Source organism: Onychostoma macrolepis, chromosome 19, assembly GCF_012432095.1.
Source record: "Onychostoma macrolepis isolate SWU-2019 chromosome 19, ASM1243209v1, whole genome shotgun sequence".
Taxonomy (NCBI): domain Eukaryota; kingdom Metazoa; phylum Chordata; class Actinopteri; order Cypriniformes; family Cyprinidae; genus Onychostoma; species Onychostoma macrolepis.
The window spans coordinates 7,672,496-7,684,813 of record NC_081173.1 but is presented as its reverse complement, the minus strand read 5'-3'; the positions used below and the strand labels follow the sequence as shown (position 1 = coordinate 7,684,813).

General features: G+C 39.0%; 1 protein-coding gene across 2 annotated transcripts in view; it reads right to left on the bottom strand.

Moving 5' to 3' along the window:
* jarid2b (jumonji and AT-rich interaction domain containing 2b) overlaps positions 1 to 12,318 on the bottom strand; it is a 114,709-nt gene that overhangs the window by 40,803 nt on the left and 61,588 nt on the right. The gene's annotated exons all lie outside the window — the stretch shown is intronic.

Here is a 12,318-nt window from a genome sequence, read left to right as displayed (position 1 = left end):
TCCTACAGAGTTTACCTCCAATCCTAATCAAACACACCTGAACCAGCTAACCAAGGTCTTCAGGATTCCTTGAAGTAGTTTGGAAATAAACTTCGCAGGACAGTGGGTCTCCAGGAGCAGGGTTGAAGACCTATGGTCTACAGTTTTGGTCCAAAGTACCTGCATCCTGTCTGCCTCAAGTTTTTATTGTATCTGAATTCAAATGATGCCTCCAGTGTCATAGTACAGTATCTGCCTCCAGTTTCAATACATCTGCCTCCAGTTTCTCCCCACCACCTGTGTGTAAGGGTGTGCTTAAAATACAGGTACAACGAAGAGATCAGAGTAAAGCAGACCTCCTGTAGATCAGCCCAGCTGGGCAAGATGTGGAGAGAGCCAGACAGAAGTGGAGTGAAAAAGTGAATGGGTAGTCAAGTGAAACAACAAAACGGGGGGAAAAAAAGTGAGGGGCAAGCACCTGCTGGGAGGCACGGAGGGAGGGATTATGGCAGGATGATTCATCCTCCTCTAATCCCTGTGCCTTGCCCTTCAAAGAACACCCCGCTCTGATGTTACATGTGGAGCTCTTCTGTATCATTGATTAGCTTTCAGGACAGCGGCAAGAGAGAGGAGTAGGGTTTGCCCCATTGGAAAGGACAAGAAACAGCGTCTGGATCCCTGGGGCTCATTGGAGGTTAGGAAAGGTGGGGTGACAAAATGCTTTGGTAACCTTTATGTTATACTGCTTTACAAGCAACAGCTGTTGCGAGCTGGAGTGAGCAATAAGAGGACACAATGCGATGATTATAACTAAAATATACGGACGAGGTCTAATACCATGGTGGCATGCATGAACACACATGGTTACTGGTTTACATTGCATGCAATTACATGAAGCATGTTAATGCTTAATTATTTGCATGTTGAGAAGTTGTCCCAAATTTCCTCCACTTGATCTGCCTCCAATTACAGGAGGCAGTCCCATCTGCATCAGCAGTAGAACCAGCCTCATTCGGAGTGGCCTGTTGTGTTCTGTGATCTCCGTTGGTGTAATGTGATCTCTCTCCACAGTCCTGAGTGCACAGCATAACGATAAAGTAAAACAGGTACTGCATGCACTCTGGGATTCCAGTGTGTGCAGTTGATTTTAAGTCTGACGCGCCTCTAAAAGAGCACCAAATTGTGCTGAACAGGAGGAGTTGGAGGGCTTCCACAAACAAAAGCACATTGGCGGCGCCAGGGGTAAAAGGGACGACCCCTCCGGTGTCAGCACCTCCCCCCCAGATCCCGGAGCATCAAAGCATTCCACAGCGGCTGGAGTCACTCCTAATCTCAACAGCAGGCTCTGGCTCTCTCCGGATCAGATGAGTGGAGCAGGGGAGAAGCTCGCAGGGAGGGAGAAAGAGATGAATGATTGCAGGAGGGAGATGGATGGAGCCATGAAGAGAGGGCAGGCACTGATAGACCCCGGGGGCAGAGATGTTTGAGTTTTAACGGGGAAGAGAGGGGAGGAGGGGTGTATAAAACCCTTTGTGTGCAACTGATTCATTCAGCCTGTTTTCAGTCATGTGCATGTATTAACATGGAGGCAACTTTAAGATAACAGGATGAAAGCATAGCCCTCATGGATCCAACAAGGTGATCTATAGAAAAAGAATGAACTGGATAACAGTAAATAAAGGTATATTTTGATGTGTTGGTATGATATCTCAGACTCCCAGTCCACAGAAAGGCATTTTAGACTTATTTTTTTTTAACATGGTCAAAACTGTAACTTGGGCCTCATCTTAAACCTTACTCAACCGACAAACCCTATAATCTTTTGATATTCTGAAAGCGACCAGACCATGATGTGACCAGACTGTGATGCCGATTAGGCATTCATAATGCTCAGCATACGCCATGCTGCTTTGTGCTGTTTGTGTAATATGCCATCTATTTGACTTATATTTTTTTTTAGAGCTAAACAAGCTCTGTGGATTGACTGTGATTGCTAACATAGTTTACTTAGAATCTAATCGTTCAAATCTGCTCAGTACACATCCCATCATCGCTAAATCCATCTTCCATCATGTACAGCTGCTCTGTGGTATATATGCTTCGATAAAATTGCTTGGAGACACACAAACACTTGTCAATCAAAAAAATTAGACCGCATACAAAGTGTAAATACGTGCAAGCCACTTATGGACAGAGCGCTAGATCTGAATGTGGTAATTCAATCAATCTGCTTTATTCTTGAATATGAATATGTATATATATATGTGTGTGTGTGTATGCATGTGTGTATGCGTGTATGTATGCGTGTGTGTGTGTGTGTGTATGTGTGTGTGTATGTGTGTATATATATGGATATATATATGGATATAGATATAGATATAGATATAGATATATATATATATATATATATATATATATATATAGACAAGAAGGGTGAAAATGTATGATAAGGAATGTATGAAAAGGAGCCCTTTTTCAGTCAAACATCTTTCATTCTCTCGCTGACTTGCTGTTTCTAGTACAAATGCTAACTCCCTCTCTCTTTTTCACTCTCTGCTAAAGCTAAACAGCTCCAGATGGGCCACATGGTCCTGATAAACTCTCCCAGCAGCCTCCGCCAGTGCGGAGCAGCTGGCTCGGAGAGTGCAGTGAGGAGCCAGCGGCACATGTGCCGAGCAGCCCATGGCAGCCAAGACAGCGCAGGGGGATCCCTGATTCTGGGTCATTCATGAGCCCGCTCTAATAAACAGTGCTGAAATGATAATCGCTACAAAATGGTGACAATGCAGAACCTCAAAGCGTGGGTTGGGTTAGATGGTCCATTAAAATATGGTAAATATTTGTGAATGAATTTATTTTAAATTATCTCTTTGCAATGATTGAGTAGAGTCGATTTGCAAAGCATTTCTAAATCACTCATCTGCAACAGTTTTATTTGAAAGTGGAAAACACTTGTATTATAATGCGTTGATCAAAACATTTTTTTTTAATTACTTAAAGGAGAATGTGCTAACAGACAAACAGTTTTGACAATTTTTATTTGAGTGCTTATTCAAATAAATATTTTTTAACTGTTTAATAAAATTAGCCATCTAAATGAACTGATTCACTGAAATCGAATCAGTTGTGATTTAATTTGAATAAAAGTGTGTATTTATTTATTTATTTTATTTTATTTTTGATTAGATTTATGGGACAAAAAAACTTACAATATTGTTCATAAGTTTAGGTGATACTTTTTTTTATTTTCTTTTTTAAAGTCTCTTATGCTCACCAAGGCTGCATTTATTTGATCAAACATTTTACCATTCGAATATCTGTTTTCTATTTGAATGTATTTTAAAATAACTATTTTTAAAATTAAATAGTAATTTATTCCTGTGATGGTAAAGCTGAATTTTCAGCATCATTACTCCGATCTTCAGTGTCATATCAGTGATCCTTCATAAATCATTCTAATATGCTGATTTGCTGCTCAAGAAACATTGATCCAGTCATTTCAATGTCTTTCCAGTCATTTTTGATCAATTTAATACATCCTTGCTGAAAAAGTATTAACTTAATTTTGAAAAATATGCTGACCTCAACTTTTGAAAGGTATTGTAAATGTTAATTAAATCTCAAATATTTCCCATGTTAGTCCTCGGAGAGAAAACGGAGATCCGAGACACTGAGGTTCAGTAAAAAGACTTGTGAAAGATACTCTCTGACCCTGAGCTAGAGAATAAATGAGAGTGATTTTGACGTTCTTCCCAGAGGAGCGCTCTATTTCAGACATATTTCTATTTCAGACATAATAAACTTTGGACCTGCAAACACACTCCAGCTAATTTCTTATTGCTTTTCTGCCTACCTGAGTCAAGTTCTCCAAGCAATACCATGAAAGATGGTTTGGTATTGGATTGACCTTTAACCTTGCACCCTACCACTCTGCCTTCATATATCAGCTCATTAGTCAGGTGAGCCTGAAGACGTGGGGTCACAGAGGTCACGATGAGAAAAATACAAACCTGACCCCTCAGCGGTCACCTACAAATGCCACCGTTCATCACAAAAATACAGCTATGACATTAACATGCACCTCAGGAGAATAACAATATGGATTTTTGCAACACAAAGCTCTTAGCATCTAAACACACTAGAGATTCAATTATAAAAGGTAGACATCTTTAAGCCATCATGTTTTAGCTTAAGTGCACTGCATCACCGCAAAACATCCAACCACTAAAAGCCTGATATCAGCTCTTCTCTCAGCAGCACAATCACTTTACATTAGCTTCTAAGAACACCGGGCTGGCAGTAAGAAACTTAAAGCAGCAGTAAGCTTTGCTAAATTATTCCCATAACTGCTCTCCAAAGCTCCAAAAGATGTGACAAACAAATGCTTTTTGATTAGCTGTTTTTGAACTTTTTAAACTTTTTTATTTTTATTTTCTCTATGGCAGCTTTAAAGTCAAATTAAAAATGATATAAAAACAGAATTTCTTAATACATGTTCCTGGTGCAAGATTATTATAGCTAACCAAAACTAAAACCATAAAGAAGAACATGTGCATTACTTGAAACTAAATAAATGTTAACTAAAATGATTAAATTATATATATTTTTTTAAATGTATTGTATTTCAGCTAGCTGCCAAAGCAACATTTGTAATTTTCCATTTACTTTAACTTATGTACTAAAATAAAAAAGAAGAATAAATCTATATAGGTGTATACATAAATAAATAGGATAAATAATGACAAAAATAACACAACTACTAAAATCTAAACTAAAATTGAAATTAAAACAGAAAATGTAATGAATTCAAAATGTTATACATGTTATTATGAACAATTAGTGTGTGCACATTTCAATCACAAAATTAAATATATCAATTTATATTCATGCATTTTTTTGTTTGTTTTTTCAGGAGTATCTGTGTAACTCTGAACATGTCACAGCACAGAAATAAAATTGACTGGAAACAATGTTTCAGACTGATTTGTCCTGGAAGCATGCAGAGGCCGAGTTAAATTTGAGTCAACATCATATTTCAGACTCTGAATAAAAGAGAGCAGCACTTGACCAATAACCGTAATGCATTCTGTCATTTAAACCCAGCTAAGCGTAAAAACAGAAACTCCAGAATTTTCATTTCAGCCATAAACTGTGTTTTCTATTTACAAGCCTATTTTAGAACTCCCGAGCTTTAAATGTGATCGTGAGAGTGTTTACATGACTTACGGGCTTCAGGAGGTATTTATAACCGAAGCAGTGCTCACATTCACACTGGGAGGTGTTACTATAAAGTTCCTGCACGATGACGGCTTTCCAGAGCCGCTGCTGGACAGATGCCGAAAGTATACCAGTCTGCATACTTAATGCAGTCGCTCATGATTTCATTAAAGGCAACTGAAAGCTGTGTGTTACGTAATGGAAAGCGCGAGCTGCTGAGACTGCGGAAGGGGGAAAGAACGAGACCGACAGAGATACCAGTACTCCTATAAAATCCCTGTCTAAATCCCATGTACCCACTTAAGATGTCTGTCACTCTTTATACAGGGCTGCAACTTAACCCAGCCGGTGTGGTTTAACAATAGAGCAGACGTGCTGCGCTCAGACAGGTGGTCTAGACTGGCACCGAGCCAGACGCTGAGGGCCCACGCCACCCTCCCCTCTGGTTTAACACATCCGTCTGCCGCTCATGCGTGATGTCACACTGATGCCCCCCAACGCTGTCAGTCACTGCTGGGCTTCATCACTGAGCGCTGCGAGAACGACTCACGACAAATAGATGAAGAGAGCCAGAGAAGACTAGGATATGGTGAGCTTTTCATGCACAAAATTAGACAGAGATTTCTGCTGGATCATCTCTAGTGTTTTGACTACTGGTGTAAAGTCTGATCCAGCTTTTTTCTCGCCTTAAACAGAATGAGACAAGTCAACCGCAGTGTTTTTGGTGCCATTTAAAGTGACAGTTCACCACAGAATGTTCACCACTCATCATTTACTCATCCTCATGACTTTCCAAACCTGTATGACTTTCATTCTTCTTAGGAATACAAAGAGATTCTGACAAAGAGGTTTTGTTCATTCAGTGGGAATCAATGGTTTTCACCAAAATTGTTTGGTTTCCAACATTCTTCAAAATAAATTTCTGTGTTTTCTACAGAAGGACCAATTTGGAACAACATGAGGGCGAGTAAATAATCACAACTGTCATTTTTGAGTGAACTAATCTGTTAAGAATAGGTACATTTCAAATGAATTATACCACAATAGACCAACATGTAACACATTTGTAGGTATGGTAGCATTTCATTCAGATCAAAATAACATTGAACCACAACCCAGGTAATGCCTATATAAAAAAATGTGAAAAAACCTGTGTGGTCTGTTTCCACCAGACCACCACCGAACAACGCACCAACTATTTCATGGACATAACTCTGAAAACAAAATATCATATATAGTTCTGCTTATTGATGTGCTGTTTATGCCACTAAGTGTCTCAAGCAAAACTCAGACTACCTTTTACGGATTTGACACCACGACTCTCGCAAACTTGGAAGACTAGTTCTTCTTAGCTCATCATAGCAGCCTGGCACCTTGTTATCATGATTTTGTTTTACAGTAGACTGACAAAAACCTGTGCAAAATGAATCCTGGAAACTGCATAAAGCCAGCCAATCAGATTAAGCCTTTTCGGTTTCAAAAAGCCCTTGCTGTGTTTGTTGTCAATACGCATCATATGGTTCGTGAAGAGTGAGACTGTCATCTCTAACCTGCTGCCAGACCACTGAGAGGAATCACAAATGGATTTTGTGGAATTCTGGATTATCCTGATGAATAAGTTTTGTACGATACCAAGGACACACACACACACACACACACACACACACACACTACTACCTCTAAGGTAATGCTGTAGGAACACACACACTCGCATAACCTACACAACCATTAAACCATTAATTTTTTGTTTGTTTGTTTCTTTTAAGAAATTAACACTTTTATTCAGCAAGGATGCATTAAATTGATCATTTATAATGTCACAAAGACTTCTATTTCAAATAAATACTGTTCTTTTGAACAGACAAAACAGCCATTCTGTTAAATTTCTTTTTAAATATCTTTTTGTGTTCCAGAGGGAAAAAAAAAAAGGTCATTTCTGTTTGGAATAACATGAGGGAGAGCAAATTACTAGATTTTAATTTTTGGATAAACTATCCCTTTAAGAGTTCATAACTCAGAGGTATTGCCAAAATAAACCCAAAACACAGCTAATGGAGCATGGCTTCCATTCAACACTGCTTCTCTCAACAGGCAAAACGGTTTTAGAGCCAATCAAAAGACAGGAATCTGAGCGACCGCAGAAGCATATATTGAAAAGCATACATGCCAAGGTGAATTCATCTCACTTAAACCATCAGTAACATTAAAATGACAAGCCCTAACACAATTGGGCACAGCAGCTGAGATTATGGCCCACTGCTCCTACTTATGCAGCCTCAGCCAATCGGCAGCCACGATTGTCTGCTGTGCAAATACCTCAGCCCGTGTCCTCAAATAGAGGACATTCCTGCCCTGTGAATCAACTGGAGTTTGGAGCCAAACGGCCTACCTGAGAGTCGTCTTCTCACGCTATACCTCTCAATTCATCTCTGCGTATGGCTCTGAAAACATGAGTCACGCTCCAATCACGTTTAATCGCCTCGCTTGTCGCAGGTATTGATCTGCCGTACCATTAGAGTGGATTGTGTAGTATGTTGCGCAACCAGCGGGTTTAGAGGAAAATCAATATGGCTATTATAGAGCCACATGTACTGAAGGCATGATCGGTCATATCTGCATGAATAGGGTGCATTTTAAAGAGGATGGGAGAAAGAAAAAAAAGACAGAGTAGCATGCAATGTGTATACTCTGCATAGTATCCTCACTACAAATCACCAAAATACAGTATACAACCCAAAAACACTGCTCGGACTACTGCATCCCATAATACAATGCTCTCAACTTCACCTATCAGTGTGAAAATATATTAGCATACCTTATTTAATTTACACAACCATTCAAAAGTTTTTGGTCGCATACAAAAATATTGTAAAAATAGTAATATTGTGAAATATCTGAATCACAATGAAGTTTATTCCTGAGATGTAAAGCTGAATTTTCAGCATTATTACTCCAGTCTTCACAATATAAGCATTAATTTCTTTAAAAAAATAAATAAATACATACTGACCTCAGATTATATATAGTAAAAGAGGTAATTACAACTTTTTAATCTCACAATTCTTACTTTGTTTATATAAACAAGATATAAAAAGTCTCAAAATTCTGAGTTTAAATCTCACAAATCTTTCTGAGAATTAATTAATTAAATTCAGTGTTGGAAAAGGGCTTCCATAACATGCGCATACTTGACATCAAAACTGTTTGAACCTCTAGTGTTGTGTTATAACACTTGACCTGGGTGCGATGTGCTGCTACGGCTACGGCTACGGCTGTAGTTTAATGTCTATAGAGTTGCACTGGTGAGCATTGACACGAATAGTGTGAAAAGGCCTTAAGAAACACACTAGAATTTATTCTCAACACACCCACAGCAAAGAAATGGTGTAAAGGCGGCACTGGCCCAACACAAAAGAGTACTTTGGCAGCGACTGCGCAGCCACTAGACAAACAATTCAAACGATCTTCTCTTTAAGAAGGCTTCTCAAACAAGTAAACACAAACACACACTAAAAAGATGAGCCTCTTCAGCGCCTGCCACGTTTGGTGCCCCCATGTCTCCTCTAACCAGGGTTTTGTGTGTATTCAGCCCGTCTAGGCGACTGCGATTTTAATCGAAGGATGGGAAGTTGCCGCTTTGACACTTGGCAGAACTTGGAGGCCTCTCTATTTCTCAATCCTGGGAATGCAAACAGCAGTCGTCTCCCAAACGGCTTTCCACATCCCTCCCCCTGCAACCTGGCCAGCCCCTGCACCTGTGCCTCTGTCTGTCTCTCCTCCCTTTCGTTCTCTCTCTCCCTCGCTTTCTTTTTGGGGTTATTGTAGGCCAGGTGTGAGAGACATTGGCACTGCCTCAATCAGACTCCTTGTTGTCATCTTATGTGGGCAGCAGATGCCTAATAAGTTGCCCAGCATGCACACACACGCAAGCACACAAACTTCCAACACATGCAAAAGTCCAATAGAGCACCAAATGTCGGGCAAGGAGTGATTCACTGAAGGAAAAGTTCACCCAAAAAGTATTTTCTGTCATCATTAAAACCCTCAGGCTGTTAAAAATAAATAAATAAAAAAAAACATGACAGACCTTTCTCTGTGGAACTCAAAATAAGGGACTGAAGCGTTTAAGGAACAAAACAAAACAAAATTACTTAAATCATTCAATTAAATTGAATTCAATTAAATAAAATAAAATACAATTTTACTAAAAAAATGAAAGCTCCACAAAACCATCAGTCATAAAAGTGGTTTATATAATGCTGGTACTACATAACTATTATAATAAAAGTAGATTATTCCATCTATACTGAATTCATACAATAACTTTGTATAAGAAACAATTATTCAGTTAAAATCTGCCCTAGCTCTTCTCAGTTCACGAGTGAAGTAATGATGTCTGTTTGTGAACAAATCAGTATTTTGAGTTAGAATGATTCATTCATGAATCAAAAGGATCTGTTTTTTTTTTTGTTTTTTTTTTTATTCAACTCACTGATTCAATGATCTGATAAACAGTTCCTCGATTAACGTCTCGCAGGAAGAGAGGAATATAAGTGAACAACAACTTCAACTTCTTTACGTTCCTCACAGAAATCTGTCATATGACTTCAGAAGATTTTGAATTATATGGACCAACTTCAATGATGTTTTTGTGTCATTTTTGAAGCTTAGATGTCGACATCTAATTACATTAAAAAAATAAAAAAATCTCCCAAAATGATCCTAATGTTCCTTAGAAGAAACAAGTCACACTGGTTCAGAAAAACATGAGGGTGAGTACACAACAGAACCTTTATTTTTGAGTAAACTATTCCTTTAAGAGGCTGCTCCTGTGTGCAGGCAGAGCAAAACCCTTTAATGGCCCACAATGCTTTACCGTTAACACTGCATCTGCTGCTCTCTACTTCTTTGTGCTTGCTTAACTCTCTGCACTGCCCGTCTCGCCTCTTTTTCACCTCCCACTCGTTCCACGTAAAGCTGTTTTAATGATGATGTCTCCAGGACAGCGCTCTGATTAACCATTATAGCAGGGTATTAAGTGACAGGTAAACCAGCGGCAGGTGCTTTCTGCCCGCACACGCTCCGTCTCTCTCGATCTCCCATAGGTGCTTGCGGCTTGACAGACAGAACTCCAGACAGAAGGTCTCTGTGAACGTTTCTTTCAGGAGGGGGTTGAAACGGACATCTGCTGGGGTCTGGCCGCTGCGGTGTGGAAGCACTGCGTTGTGTGGCGTTCGGTGGGCACTGGGCAGCATCGTCTTTGAAGCGGCGTCTGCGCTCAGAGTGGTTTTGTTCCCTCGAAGCCGGTGGTGGGATTAATTCAGACTCTCCAGAGGAAGAAAAGCCTCTTCAGTGGGCCTACGCAACTGTTTGTAAGGGGGTTTATGGCACGCCATGAAAGTTGTGCCATTAAACAGTGGGCTTGATGAATAGGTCTTCCATAATGCTAATGCCACCCATCTATGTGAATGTGTGATTGAGCACTGAATGTGGCCATACACTCAGATCAAAGTCAAATCCTGTTTGAAAGGAGATGGGCGACTTAAAAATGAGAAACACGGCAAAGAGCTCAAATACCAAATTATAATGCCAAGTGCAACATAAAAGAAGGGAGTTTGAATGAGGTAAACACTTAGACAGCTGCCTTGTGGGTAAAAGGCATCATTTTTAATATTTTTTTTATCAATACTTTTCAGCATTGAATGAAATATATTTACTGTCGAAATTTCTACATCAGACATCTTGGATGATTTTATTTCACTGCACTCTCTGCAATGCATTCTGGGACTGGATTGGCTGCGAACTATAGCTCTGATATTGTGCCAGAATCTGGCCAAATTGATGCATAATGTTCTCAAAAGACTTTAATGAACTCACAAATTGGACATGGCTACTTCTCTCGAGTTCAAGTTCTTAACCAATTGCATTTGAGTAGGAGACGTTTATCATCAAGACGCCTTGTCATCTTAATTTTATGTTGTCACTTATTTTTGAATGGATTCGACTGCATAAAAAAAAAAAAAAAAAAGTCCAAAATGTCAGTCTCCGCCAAGTTCAAGTCCATCCAAGTTTGTCGGAGACTAAATTTATTCATAATTGCAGTCCGAGTTCGAGTCCCCCAACTCTATTGAGAACTGTGGGGATATCGAGACTTTCAAAGAATAATGACTTAAAGTTTGGCCTGTTTATCCTACCAAGCAATCAAATGGCTTCAGAAGACTTGGAATATAGTGTAAGAGACATATGAGACATATACTTTTATGATGCTTTTGTGTCATTGTGTCAACTTGAAAGCTTCAATCCTCATTCGTTGTAAATTCAGGGAAAAGAATGGCCAGTGTATTATTCTCAATTTCTCCTTTTGTGTTCCATAGAAGAAATAAAGCCATATGGATTTCAAATGATGATCTAGTAATGACAGAAATTTCATTTAGGCCATATTATTCCTTTGAGTCCATCAATTCCAATAAATATCACACAAATTACAAGACAAGCTGCTTTGCTGGAATCTAAACACAACCAAGACATTTGATGAAAAATATGAATCAACAGAGAGCACCAAAAGTGTATTACAAGCTCAGTGTGGCCGAGTAAATTAGCAGTTTATGATTTTTCTATTGAAAAAGACCCGTCACTTGTTTTTCTCACCATTTTCCAGGCAGCGTCTGCCTCAAAGGCACAGCTCAAATAAAAAATAAATAAATAATAAAAAAAAAAAGCTTGTCTATTATGTTTCTTCTCCAAGCAGCTTGCATCCTCTCTCTCTCTTCAGAGCTTTTCCAAATCACAGATTACAACATCCTGAGAAATTACACGCTGAATTGTTAATTACCGACTGTACTTGGACATATTAACTCTGCTGCTTTTAATTAATAATTAAAAATGTTTAAGCGTGTCTTAAAGTGACTAATTAAAAACGACCATGACAGAAATTCATTTCAAAGAATTACCACTTGTTACAAGGTCCTCTGACTCCTTTTAATAAAGCAGTTTTTTTCCCTGACTGTCATTTTCTGCTAAATAAAGCTGGAAATAGAAACAAATGAGGAAATTAAAAACATGAAGGCTAACATCTTCAGTAAGTGAAATATCTCAGTCCGAGAATACCGCACTATAATGACA